Consider the following 12,427-nt stretch of genomic DNA (forward strand, 5'->3'; position numbering starts at 1 on the left):
CTTCAGAGAGGTTTAGTTTCGTTTCCCAGAAGCATCAGTCCGGTCCCAAAACACTGCAAACGCGCGCTGGCTGCAGTAGGAGAGAAGAAACCGCGGTGGCCACGGCCCCGCCCTCGCTCCGCGCCCGGACTGGGCCACGCCGGATAGCGGGAAACAAAAAAAGCCCGAGCTGGAAACTTCAGAGAGGTTTAGTTTCGTTTCCCAGAAGCATCAGTCCGGTCCCAAAACACTGCAAACGCGCGCTGGCTGCAGTAGGAGAGAAGAAACCGCGAAGCGCGAGAAAAGGCGCCGCTGTCCCCAAGCAGCCCGCGCGCCCTTCCAGGGGCCAGATCTGCTTCATCCTGGACGGCGAAACGACCTGGGAGACCCCGGTTAGGACCCTACTCCGGGGATCAACTGGAATCAAAATCCAAAGGAGCCATGGCATCCCGTGCTCCAATTTTTAAAGTCTTTTTTTACGGAGGACCTCTGCTCCTGGAGAGCCCTGGGAAGGGCGATTCCTTGTTGCCTCTGAGACCTTCTTCCCTATCCCACTGCCCGGCCCCCACCACCACTTTCAGATTCCATTCTTGGGTGAACTAGACAGTTTCCTTTCCACCATCATCATCACTGTCTTTCCTTCCTCTCCTAAATTCTTTTTCTTTTTTCTGTTCTTTTTTTCGTGGAAAGGAGAACTATATCGCTATAGCAAAGATAGGATTTGGTTTGCAGGTATTTGAGTCTCTATTTCCCTCCCTGGGAAATCACGAGGACAGAAATGCTCCTTGTGCGCTGTAGCTCTGAGGTGGCTGTCATGGCCCAGACGGCGGGGGAGGCGAGGATGGTTGTGGGGAGAAGAGGGGAGGGTCAGAAGTGTGTCCCAGAAGTGTGGGGCGAAGGGCTTCCCTCCATATCATAGGGCATCTGAGAGGGGGCAGGAGAACAAGCTCGGTGTGGAAAAAGGAGCTGGGAGTCCCCCATGTCCGCAGTGAGACCCCACAGATGTCCCACGGCTATGACTGTTTGCCTCCCACTCAATAAGTACAGAGATGAGAAGCAGTTATTTCTTGCCCAGGAGGCCGTGGCTGGAGGGTTGGCCCTGGTCCCAGGCTCTTCCTAGGGGTGCCTGCTAACAAGGCACTGCCCTGGATGGACTCAAATCACTTAAGTCTTCCCCAGGACCCTGGCTTGGAGAGGCCCTCTTCTCCCGCACCCTGGCTTACCCGGCTCCAGTTATGACATTCTTACATCTCTACCCAGTTTTGCCACCGTCCACAATGTTCCCCAGTGTTAGAAGGTAGAGTGGTGACAGGTATGAAGAAAATACTCCTGACCCCCAGTCACAGGGGTGCGCTTTTGAGATGTAGAGGCCCAGATCAGGGAAGAGTTTGGCTAAAGTCTGCATTGTCAGGGAGAGGAGTCAGGTCTCACAGTCAATCAGCAGCAACCCAAACGGAGCATCAACTGCGAATGAAGGTGCACAGCACCCGCAGCCTCGCAGCCTCACATCTCATGGCTCCCTGTTTTCCTCTAGCAGCCCACCCGGTGACCCCCGAGGCCCGCGGCCTCACTGCACTTCCACAGTGGCCTCCTGTCTTCACAAGCATCCCCGTGGACCCTTGGCCCAAACCCTCCAGGGGTGTCCCCGCCTCCCAGACTGCTAGCTTCAGACAGTCCACACTGTTGCCAAAGTAATTACCGCCTCATTCCATTTGCTTACCCTGGAGGTTCCAGGAGTAGTACCCTGGTGCTTACAAAGCCAAATGCTGATTCCTCAGGCAGAGGTCCCTTGAGGCCCTGAGGGGAACTGGCAACAACTTGCTGATTTTCTTCAGCCCCTCCCTGGTTCAGACCCAGCCCCAAGGCGAGAGGTCTCCTTATCCTTCTCAGAACAATCCTTGCTCATCCCATCCACATTCCACCCTAAGGTTCCAAGATTCTGTGAGTCACAATGCTCCCCAAGTCTGGAATATTCTTCCACCTGCTCTTCGCCAGTCCAAAGTCAGGATTTCCAGGAGGGCCTAGCTCAGCTGCTCACCTCCGGAAAGGTCTCCACGCTGTGTGATCCAGGGAAACTTGGAGGGGTTTTGAGCTCAAGTGTCTTCTGCCAGCTGGACTCTAAGACCCTGGCCTGCCATGATGAGGACAAGACTCTGATGTGGTCTGGTCAACTCAGGTCTGGCCACCTGCACCGCAGGGCTCTAACAAGGGCTTGCCGTAGGCCCTGCGAACCATTGTAACTGTCCTTGTTTGGCAAATACCTACTCATCACCTGCCTTACGCCCGGCAATGTTCCAGGCACAGGAATTCATGGGAGCGCTAGGGACGACAAGACGTTGTCATGGAGCTGCAGCAACCGAACGAGAAACCATGAGACCCCGTGGAGGGCTTAGGGAGGGATGAGGGAGGGCGTTTCCAAAGAGGGGCATTGGAGTTGAAACCTGAATGGGACAAGATCAGGTGGAAGAAGCTTCCAGACAGAGGGGGAAGCTCTGTCAAAAAGGCCCCAAAGAAGGAGAAATTGCCATGTTTAAGAAACAGGTGGGGCCTCTGCCTCACACTCATTCCAAAACCTTCAACCCCACAGCTTCTGCTTTAGGCGATGGGGACACCTGGGAAACATAGCAAGTCTCCGCTCCCCAGAACACTAAGTCCTCACCTGGGAATACCAACACAGATGGCTCAGAGACGGAAGGGACACCTGAGACCAGGGCTGGGAGGGGTGGGCTCCTGCTCCTGTCAACAGGGTGGTCCGAGGAGGCTTCCGGGCAACACGGCCGGAGGCCTGGGGACACAAGCCGTGCAGGCATCTAGGGAAGAAATGGTAAGCGCGGGGCGGGGTGGGGGGTGCGTTCAGGGATTTCAGGCTCAGCAGGGAAGCCGGGGTGGCTGGAGCTGAGTGGGAGATTGGAGACGTGGCCTCGAGTGGGGTCATGCGGGGCCTTTTGGACCCTGGTGAAGATTTTAGCTTTTGAGCGAGAGGGAAAGCCTCGGGAGGATCTTGAGCAGAGGCATCAAGTGGCTTTACCGAGGTTTCCAGAGATCGCCCCTGCTGCATTGTAAACAGAACGTAGCGGGCCAGAGCAGAAGGGAGACGTCTTGGCGAGCGGTCACTGCAGTGATCCTGCAAAGGCGCTGAGGCTCAGGCTGGGTGGCCATGGTGGAGGTGGGACATGGCCTCAGAGCATGCGGGACATGCCGTTGGACTGGTTGTGGGATGGGCAAGAAAGGAAGTGAGGGTGGCCCAGCAGCTAAAAACCCAAGTTTCATCTACTGAGATGGGAAGACAGAGGATGAGGCAGAACTGGGTGTGCTCACCAGCCCTCAGGAGCAGGAGTCACGCTGGCAGTGGTGAGGACTCTGACATCGGGGGAGAAGCTTAGCTGGAGATGTCAGTCTGGGGTCAAGAGCAGGTCTGGGTGCAGGAAAGGGTAGCCATGAGAAGCAGCGGAGTGGCCAGCGTTTGGGGCTTCACCAGCCTTTGGAAGGAACAAGTCTCTGGATTTGCTCCAAGTGCAATAGGAAGCCAGGGGCTGCCCCAAGCAGAGAGGCATGAGATGAGAGGATCTTATATTCTCTTTTAATAGGTAGAAAATCGATTCAGAGCATAGCTGGAGCAGGAGAGGTGTAAATTAAGAAGTGGCTTAGACCTGGCATTGGATAGACACACATAGACAAATTGGAAGTACGTCTTCCAAGCAGAGCTAATGTGACTGGCCAATAGGTTGGATGTTTCAGTGAGGAAAATAAATGAACAGGTTTAAGGAGAAAATGCAAGCTCAGCATAAGCCATGTTAAGTGTGAGACGGCAAGTGGGCAGTGGCCTATTGAAGACCAGACATGACAGCAAAGGTCTGCACTGGTGACACAGCTGTGGGGGATGCTGGGAGACACCTGCGGTTTGGAGCTATGTGATGAGATTGCACCTATATGCACCAGATGCACACAGGGCATAAACAGAGCACAGAGAAGAGACTCTGGCTGTTACTTTCCAACTAAGAATTGAATGAGACAATCATCAAGATTGTTTCCAGTTTTCAGGTACCAAGAATCAGTACCTCTAATGGCTGGTGGAATAAGTAATTATGGAATAAGTAAGAATTACAATCTAAAACATTTTAACCTGACAGCATTGTTTAATATTTACTCTAGTGATTGCCCTTACAAATAGGCATAACAGATTCTGACATTTAAAAATTTTTTATTTTAAATGTTTTTAATTTTTTGGCTGGGCATGGTGGCTCATTCCGGCAATCCCAGCACTTTGGGAGGCCGAGGTGAGCTGGATCACTTGAGGTCAGGAGTTCAAGACCAGCCTGGCCAACATGGTGAAACCTTGTCTCTACTAAAAATACAAAAATTAGCCTGGCATGGTGATGCACACCTGTAATTCCAGTCACTTGGGAGGCCTAGGAAGGAGAATTGCTTGAACCTGGGAGGTGAAGGTTGCAGTGAGCCTAGATTGCGCCATTGCACTCCAGCCTGGGTGAGAGAGCAAGACTTCATCTCAAAAATAAATAAATAAATAATTTTTAGTTTTAATTTTTAGAAAGAGACAGGGTCCCCCTATGTTGCCCAGGGTGGCCTCAAACTCCTGGGTTCAAGCAATCCTGCCTGGTCCAGCCAGATTCTGAAATTTGTAATATGAAAAAGCAGGCACAGATGCTATCTATTAATTAATTAATATGAGCTCTGCATCATTCAAAAAGTTCCAAAATATAGAGCTGTGAAATTTTAGATAAAAGTAATTGACTAATGATTGAATAAGCTGAATCTATGATTATGTACATAATCCTAGAAATACAAAATTCTGGCCGGGCACAGTGACTCAGGCCTGTAATCCCAGCACTTTGGGAGGTCGAGACAGGCAGATCACCTGAGGTCGGGAGTTCAGACTCGCCTGACCAACACGGAGAAACCCCATCTCCACTAAAAATACAAAATTAGCCGGGTGTGGTGGCGCATGCCTGTAATCCCAGCTACTCGGGAGGCTAAGGCAAGAGAATCGCTTGAACCAGGGAGGTGGAGGTTGCGGTGAGCCAAGGTTCACCATTGCACTCTTGCACTCCAGCCTGGGCAACAAGAGTGAAACTCCGTCAAAAAAAAAAAAAAAAAAAAAAATCTAGAGAGATAAGCAAAGATTTATATATTTTATTTTTAAGCTTTTCCTTATCCCACATACCATCATTTCTAAGGAATTCATATTTTGAAATGCCTGCCTGAGATAATTTGTTCTCCCTTTTTCCAAACTAAATTTCCTTTAAAAAGACACAATATTTTCCAGCTGCATCCATGTCCCTACAAAGGACACGAACTCTTTCTTTTTTATGGCTGCATAGTATTCCATGGTGTATATGAAACCATCATTCTCAGCAAACTGTCGCAAGAACAGAAAACCAAACACCGCATGTTCTCACTCATAGGTGGGAATTGAACAATGAGATCACTTGGACACAGGGAGGGGAACATCACACACCAGGGCCTATTGTGGGGAGGGGAGAGAGGGGAGGGATAGCATTAGGAGATATACCTAATGTAAATGACGAGTTAATGGGTGCAGCACACCAACATGGCACATGTATACACATGTAACAAATCTGCACGTTGTGCACATGTACCCTAGAACATAAAGTATAATAAAAAACAAACAAACAAACAAAAACACGACGTTTCAAAAAGATAAAGGTACAGTTGTGCTGGGGAACTGGGAAAGAGCACCTTCAGAAGAGGAAAAGATATCTCAGAAGATATTGAGGGATATCAGGAATATGTAAAACTGATGAATGCATTCGCGGGAAAGTCTAACACATAGAAGAAAATGTATCGTCAGCGCACGGTGGCCCACGCCTGTAATCCCCGCACTTTGGGAGGCCGAGGTGGGCGAATCACAAGGTCAGGAGTTTCAGACCAACCTGGCCAACGTGTTGAAACCCCGTCTCTACTAAAAATACAAAAAATTAGCTGGGTATGGTGGCGGGCATCTGCAATCCCAGGTACTCGGGAGGCTGAGGCAGCAGAACCTCTTGAGCCTGGGAGGTGGAGGTTGCAGTGAGCTGAGATCGCCCCACTGCACTCCAGCCCGGGAGACAGTGCAAGACTCTGCCTCAAAAAGAAAAAAAAAGAAAAAAGAAAACACAGAGTTAAGTCGAAAAGGATGCTTTTTTTAAAAAAAAAGTGAGTTTTTCCAGTAGATCCTTTGAGAAGGCTCAAAATCAGAGAAAGCAGGCCATTCTAGGATGAGGCGCAGTTGGGAGAAGAGCGAGGCCGCTATGTTGCTACATCCCGGATGCCACTCCAAGTCCCACGCTGGTCATTTCAAGTAGTTGCTCTTAAGACCGGCTGCTCCTTAAGGTTACCTGATGAGCTTCTAATGCCCAAGCAATGCCCAAGCCTCGCTCCAGACTCAGTACACATGGGGACCTGGCCCCAGCACCCAGAGTTTTTAAAAGCTTCTTGCGTGATTCCAATTGCAGCCGGGTTTAAGGACCTCTGGTCTCTATCTGCCATGATACGCATGAATCTATATTATAGTCAAGAGTCACTGGATTGTTTCAGAACAACTGGTAGCATGAAAGAGAAAAGCAAACTTCACCCAAGTGAATTCCCCCTCTCTGAGAAAAAAGAGCCAATGCAGAACAGAGACAATAACATTAGAAATCACTATTATTGTCCTTAGATATCCAGCAGACCAGCCCATCCATAAAATTGCCATGGAAAAGAAATAAATGAGGAACAGCCAAAAAGTCTTGGAAGTAGAAAGCACAGCAGGTAACAAATTAAAACACACACACACACACACACACAAAGTGGCAACATTAACAATCTAGATGATCATATTGGGGAATTCTTTCAGAATATAGGGCACAAAATAAAGAAACGAAAATACATAGAAGAGGCTGGCAAAAATGAGAGGGTGGATCCAGAAAAACCCCTCTCGCTGTTGCCTGTGCTAATAGCAGACCAAGAAAATTGGGATAACCCTTCAGGAGACATCTAGGAAAGATGGACAAAATGCTTACAAAAAAATATATTTTAAAGCCATGGGGAACTAACAGGGCAACTAAGACCCGGCAGAAGGAAGACACCAGAGAGCGGAGCCCAGCTGGGGTTGCAACTCTCCAGGCACCTCTTCCTATGCCACCCACCCAGGGCTCCACATCCACTTCCAGGGAAGCAAAGACTCAGAGAGACAACACTTGTGCTTGTGTGCTGAAAGAAAAAGCATTTACCTTGATATCATGATCATGTATTTATATAATAAACAACATATAAATTAATAAGGAATAAGCACATATTTTGAATAGATTAACAATCTCCAGAAGTTCTTGAACGGGTCCTCAGAATCTCATCCTCCAAAACCACGCAATGAAGAACATTTGACAAAGTTTACAAAATGGTTTATTCCTCAATTTTATTTATAATGCAGTACAGAAAGATATTGAAACCCTCTCAACTGATTCTGCAAGGTTAGCAAAACCTGCTATTAAAACTAGATAGCATAATTGCGTAATTGCAAGGGAAAATAGTTTATTTGTAGTTTTCTTTTTTATTCTATAGCAATATTTATAGGTATAAAGGCAAAATCTATCACTATTTGCAACTTTGTGAGTTTTTTTTTTGTTTTTTTTTTGAGACAAGATCTAGCTTTGTCCCCCAGGCTGGAGTGCAGTGGAGCAATTACAGCTCACTGCAGCCTCGACCTTGCGGGCTCAAGTGGTTCTCCCACCTCAGCCCTCCAAGTAGCTGGGACTATAGGCGTGCCACCACACCCAGGTAATAAACTGTGGTTTTTATCAGGGAAGTGGTTAGTAATGAGGCTAACTATATGATAAAGATGTACAAATCAACAAGTTACTTCCATGCAAGCAATAGGCAATTAGAAAATGCAATAAATGAACAAAATGGTCTCTTTTTTAGAATAAAATGTTTAAGGAAAAATAACAAAAACCAGTTCAGGATGTTTGCAAATAATTAAAGCAAACAGCAGCAGTAATATTTGGCCTGTGTAGCACATGTAACACCAGCCAGGCATGTGCTTCTCATTTTATAGTCATTTTCTCCACCCTCCTGGCCATTCGTTGAGGCAGAAGAATGTTTATCCCAATATTATGGATGAGAAGTATGTTGTCACATGACTAGTCAACTTAAAATTTTACTGAATGTGATAAAGATCTCAATAGCATCTATAAAATATGCCATGTCCCTAAATGGAACTCTGAAAGTAACCAGTTCATTTTATACATTTTCCAAACTAATATTCCAGCTGGATTTATTTTTTCAACTCAAGAAATTAACTATAAAATAGCTGTATTAGAATTCTCCAGAAAAACAGAAAGAAGATAGATATTAACAGATAGAAAGATAGAAATAATAGATAGATAGATGATAGATAGATAGATAGATAGAAGGATAGACAGATGATGGATGGATAGAAATGTAGGTAGATGGATGGATAGATTAGATAGATAGACAGATAGATAGATATTTAAATGGATATGATTGATGATGGATGGATGATAGAGACGATAGATTAAATAGATAACAGATAGATAAATGATAGGTAGATGATTGATGGATAGAGATGATAGGTAGATGGATGGATAGATTAGATAGATAGATAGATAGATAGATGATAGATAGATAGATAGATAGATAGATAGATAGATAGATAGATAGATATTTAAGTGTATGGATAGATACGATAGATGATGGATGGATGACAGAGACAGTAGATGATAGATTCGGTAGATAGATAACAGATAGATAAATAGATAAATGATAGGTAGATACAGGATAGATAGATACATACATAGATAGACAGGTAGATGAGGATGGATAGAGATGACAGATGGATGGATGGACGGATGGATGGACGGATGAGAGGGGACTGACTGTTGGAATTGCCCATAGAATAGACAGGTAGATGAGGATGGATAGAGATGATAGATGGATGGATGGACGGATGGATGGACGGATGAGAGGGGACTGACTGTGGGAACTGGCCATAGAATAGACAGGTAGATGATGATGGATAGAGATGACAGATGGATGGATGGATAGATGGATGGACGGATGAGAGGGGACTGACTGTGGGAATTGTCTACAAGGATGATGGAGACCGAGAAGTCCCATGATGTGCCGTCTGGAGAATGAAGGGAGCTGGCGGTGTGGCTCAGTCCAAGTACTGAGGTCTGAGAGCCAGGGAAGCCGAAGGTGTAGCTCAGCCCGAGGTCAAAGGCCTGAGAACCCGGTGGGCCAATGCTGTAAGTCTTGGTGTGTGAAGGCTGGAGAACCTGGAGTGCTGATGTCCAAGGCAGGAGAAGATGGATGGCCCACTCCAGAAGAGAAGGTGATTCGCCTTTCCTCTACCTTCTTGTTCTATCCAGGCTCTCGGCTGATTGGATGGTGCCTGCCCACATCAGATGAGGGCAGATCTTCCGTGCTCAGTCTGCTGATTCAAATGCTAGTCTCTTCTGGAAACACCCTCACTAAACAGACCCAGAAATTGCATGAGCATCATGGTTCATGCCTGTAATCCCAGCACTTTGGGAGGTCAAGGCAGGAGGATGGCTTGAGCCCAGGAGTTTGAGACCAGCCTGGACATTTTAGCGAGACCCATCTTCGCAAAAAGTAAAAAAATTAGCCAGGGGTGGTGGCATGCACCTGTGGTCCAGGCTACTCAGGAGGCTGAAGCAGGAGGATCACTTGAGCTCAGGAGTTTGAGGTCATAGTGAGGCATGGTTGCACCACTGCACTCGAGCCCGAGTGACAGAGTGAGACCTTATCTCAAAAATCGTAAAACATAACATATAAAAATAAAATAGAAATAATGCCTTTCCAGCTATCTGGATATCCCTTAATCTAGTCAAATTAACATTTAAAATTAATCTTCACAAATCTACCCCTTGTCAGTTTAGCACCCATATGCATTTCCTTAACTCATCCCTTCTCCAGAAGAGGTAGAGTCCTTGAATAATGTTTACTCTTCTCCTGATAACCATGTATGTATGTATGTATGTACGTATGCATGTACATTTATAGAAACAGGGTCTCACTATGTTGCCCATGCTGGTCTTGAAATCCTGGGCTCAAGAGATCTTCCTGTCTCAGGCTCCTAAAGTGCTGGGATTACAGGCATGAGCCATTGGGCCCAGTCAATAACCCATAATTTGAATAGTATTATGTAAAATTAGCAATACTTAAATATTGATATAAAGTCAAAATATTTTTTCTTCTTAATAGAGATAGGGGTCTCTCTAGGTTGCCCAGGCTGGTTTCAAACTCCTGACCCCAAGCCATTTGCCTGCCTCCATCTCCCAACGTGTTAGGATTACAGATGTGAGTCAAGGCACCTGGCTCAATACATCTTATAGTTACATGATAAGGGAATAAGAGAGGAAAGAAAGCAAAGATACGTCATTTGCTTGATGTATTTATATATACACACAAATATGTTCTTTTTTTTTTTGAGACAGGGACTCACACTGATGCCCAGGCTGGTGTGCAGTGTCGTGATCTCCGCTCACTGCAGTCTTGACTTCCTGGGCTTAGTACAGATGGTGTCTCACCATGTTGTGTTATACACGACAACATGGAGAAATCTTGGAAACATTATGTTGGATGTAGGTCCCAGATGACCACATGCAGTACAATACTATTTTTGCAGAGCACTACTGAAGGGGTGGCCTGCCCCTCCACACCTGTGGGTGTTTCTCGTTAGGTGGAATGAGAGACTTGAGAAAAGAAATGAGACACAGAGACAAAGTATAGAGAAAGAAAAAGTGGGCCCAGGGGACCGGGGCTCAGCATACAGAGGACCCACGCAGGCACCGGTCTCTGAGTTCCCTTAGTATTTACTGATAATTATCTTTACCATCTTAAAGATAAGGGAGTGGCAGGACAATAGGATCATTTTAGGGAGAAAATTAGCAGTAAGACATATGGATAAAGATCGATGTGACATGAGTAAGTTCAAAGGAAAATGCTGTGCCTTGATACGCATATGCAAACATCTCCATAAACTTCTTAGCAGCATTGCGCCAGCAAGTCCCACCTTATGCCCTAGGGTGGTTTTCTCCTATCTCAGTAAACAGAGCATACAATCGGATTTTACACTGAGATGTTCCATTGCCCAGGGACCGGCAGGATTTTTAACCAGCAAGCTGCCTTCAGGCACTTGTTTAACAAAGACACATCCTGCACAGCCCAAAATCCATTAAACCTTGAGTCACCACAGCACGTGTCTCTTGCAAGGACAAGGTTGGGGGTAGGGTCACAGATTAACAGCATCTCAAATACAGAACAAAATGGAGTCTCTTATGTCTACTTCTTCCTATATAGACACAGTAACAGACTGATCTCTCTTTCTTTTCCCCACACACTACTACTACTAGCAATATGAAGCACAATATTGTTAAGCATACTTATGTATGTGATAAAGGAGTTTCTTGTAAAACTAAACATGTGCTTACTGTACAACTCAGCATTTGTACTTGTAGGCATTCATCCTAGAGAAATTAAAACACATTCACACAAAACTTGTACGTAAATGTTTATAGCAGCTCTATTCATAATAGTCAGAAACTGGAAACAAGTTAAATGCCTCCAACAGGTGAAAGGATAAAAAATTATGGTGCATCCACACTGTGGAATTAACTACTCAACAATAAAAAGACATGGTCTATTGAGGCATACAACTTGGATGGATCTTGAGAGACTTGTGCTGAGTGAAGAAAGCCAATCTCTAAAGTCTGCATATCATACAATTCCATTAATGTAGCATTCCTTCTATTTTCTGTTTTTTTGAGACAGGGTTTCGCTCTGTCGCGTGGAGGGGAGTGCAGTGGAGTGACCTCAGCTCACTGCAGCCTCGACTTCCTCGGCTCAAGTGATCCTCCCGCCTCAGACTCCCAAGTAACTGGCACTATAGATACAAACCACCACGCCCCGCTAATTTTTATATTTTTTGTAGAGACAGGATCTTGCCATGTTGCCCAGGCTTTTCTCAAACTCCTGGGCTCAAGTGATCTGCCTGCCTCGGCCTCTCAAAGTGCTGGGATTACAGGCATGAGCCACGGTGCCTGGCCTAATGTAGCATTCTTGAAACAGCAAAACAACAGAGATGGAGGGTAAATTAGTTGGTGGTGCCAATTTTCACAAAGCGGGGAGAGAGGGAGATGGCTGTGGCTATAAAGGGTGGTGGAAAAGATCCCTATATGGACTCCTGTATTGAATCTGAGTGGGGTTCACAGGAAAAATTGCATAGAACTAAATATACATACACACACAGTACATGGTGAAACCTAAGTAAAGTTGATTATTTTATTAATTTTAATAATTAACAAATTTTGATATAAAATATATTATTTAACTATAATTATTTAAATATATTAACATTTAGCATATTGTAAATATTATTTGAAAAATCACTGATTATTTTAATTTTGTT

The sequence above is a fragment of the Colobus angolensis genome, unplaced genomic scaffold, assembly GCF_000951035.1.
Source record: "Colobus angolensis palliatus isolate OR3802 unplaced genomic scaffold, Cang.pa_1.0 Scaffold211, whole genome shotgun sequence".
Lineage (NCBI taxonomy): Eukaryota > Metazoa > Chordata > Mammalia > Primates > Cercopithecidae > Colobus > Colobus angolensis.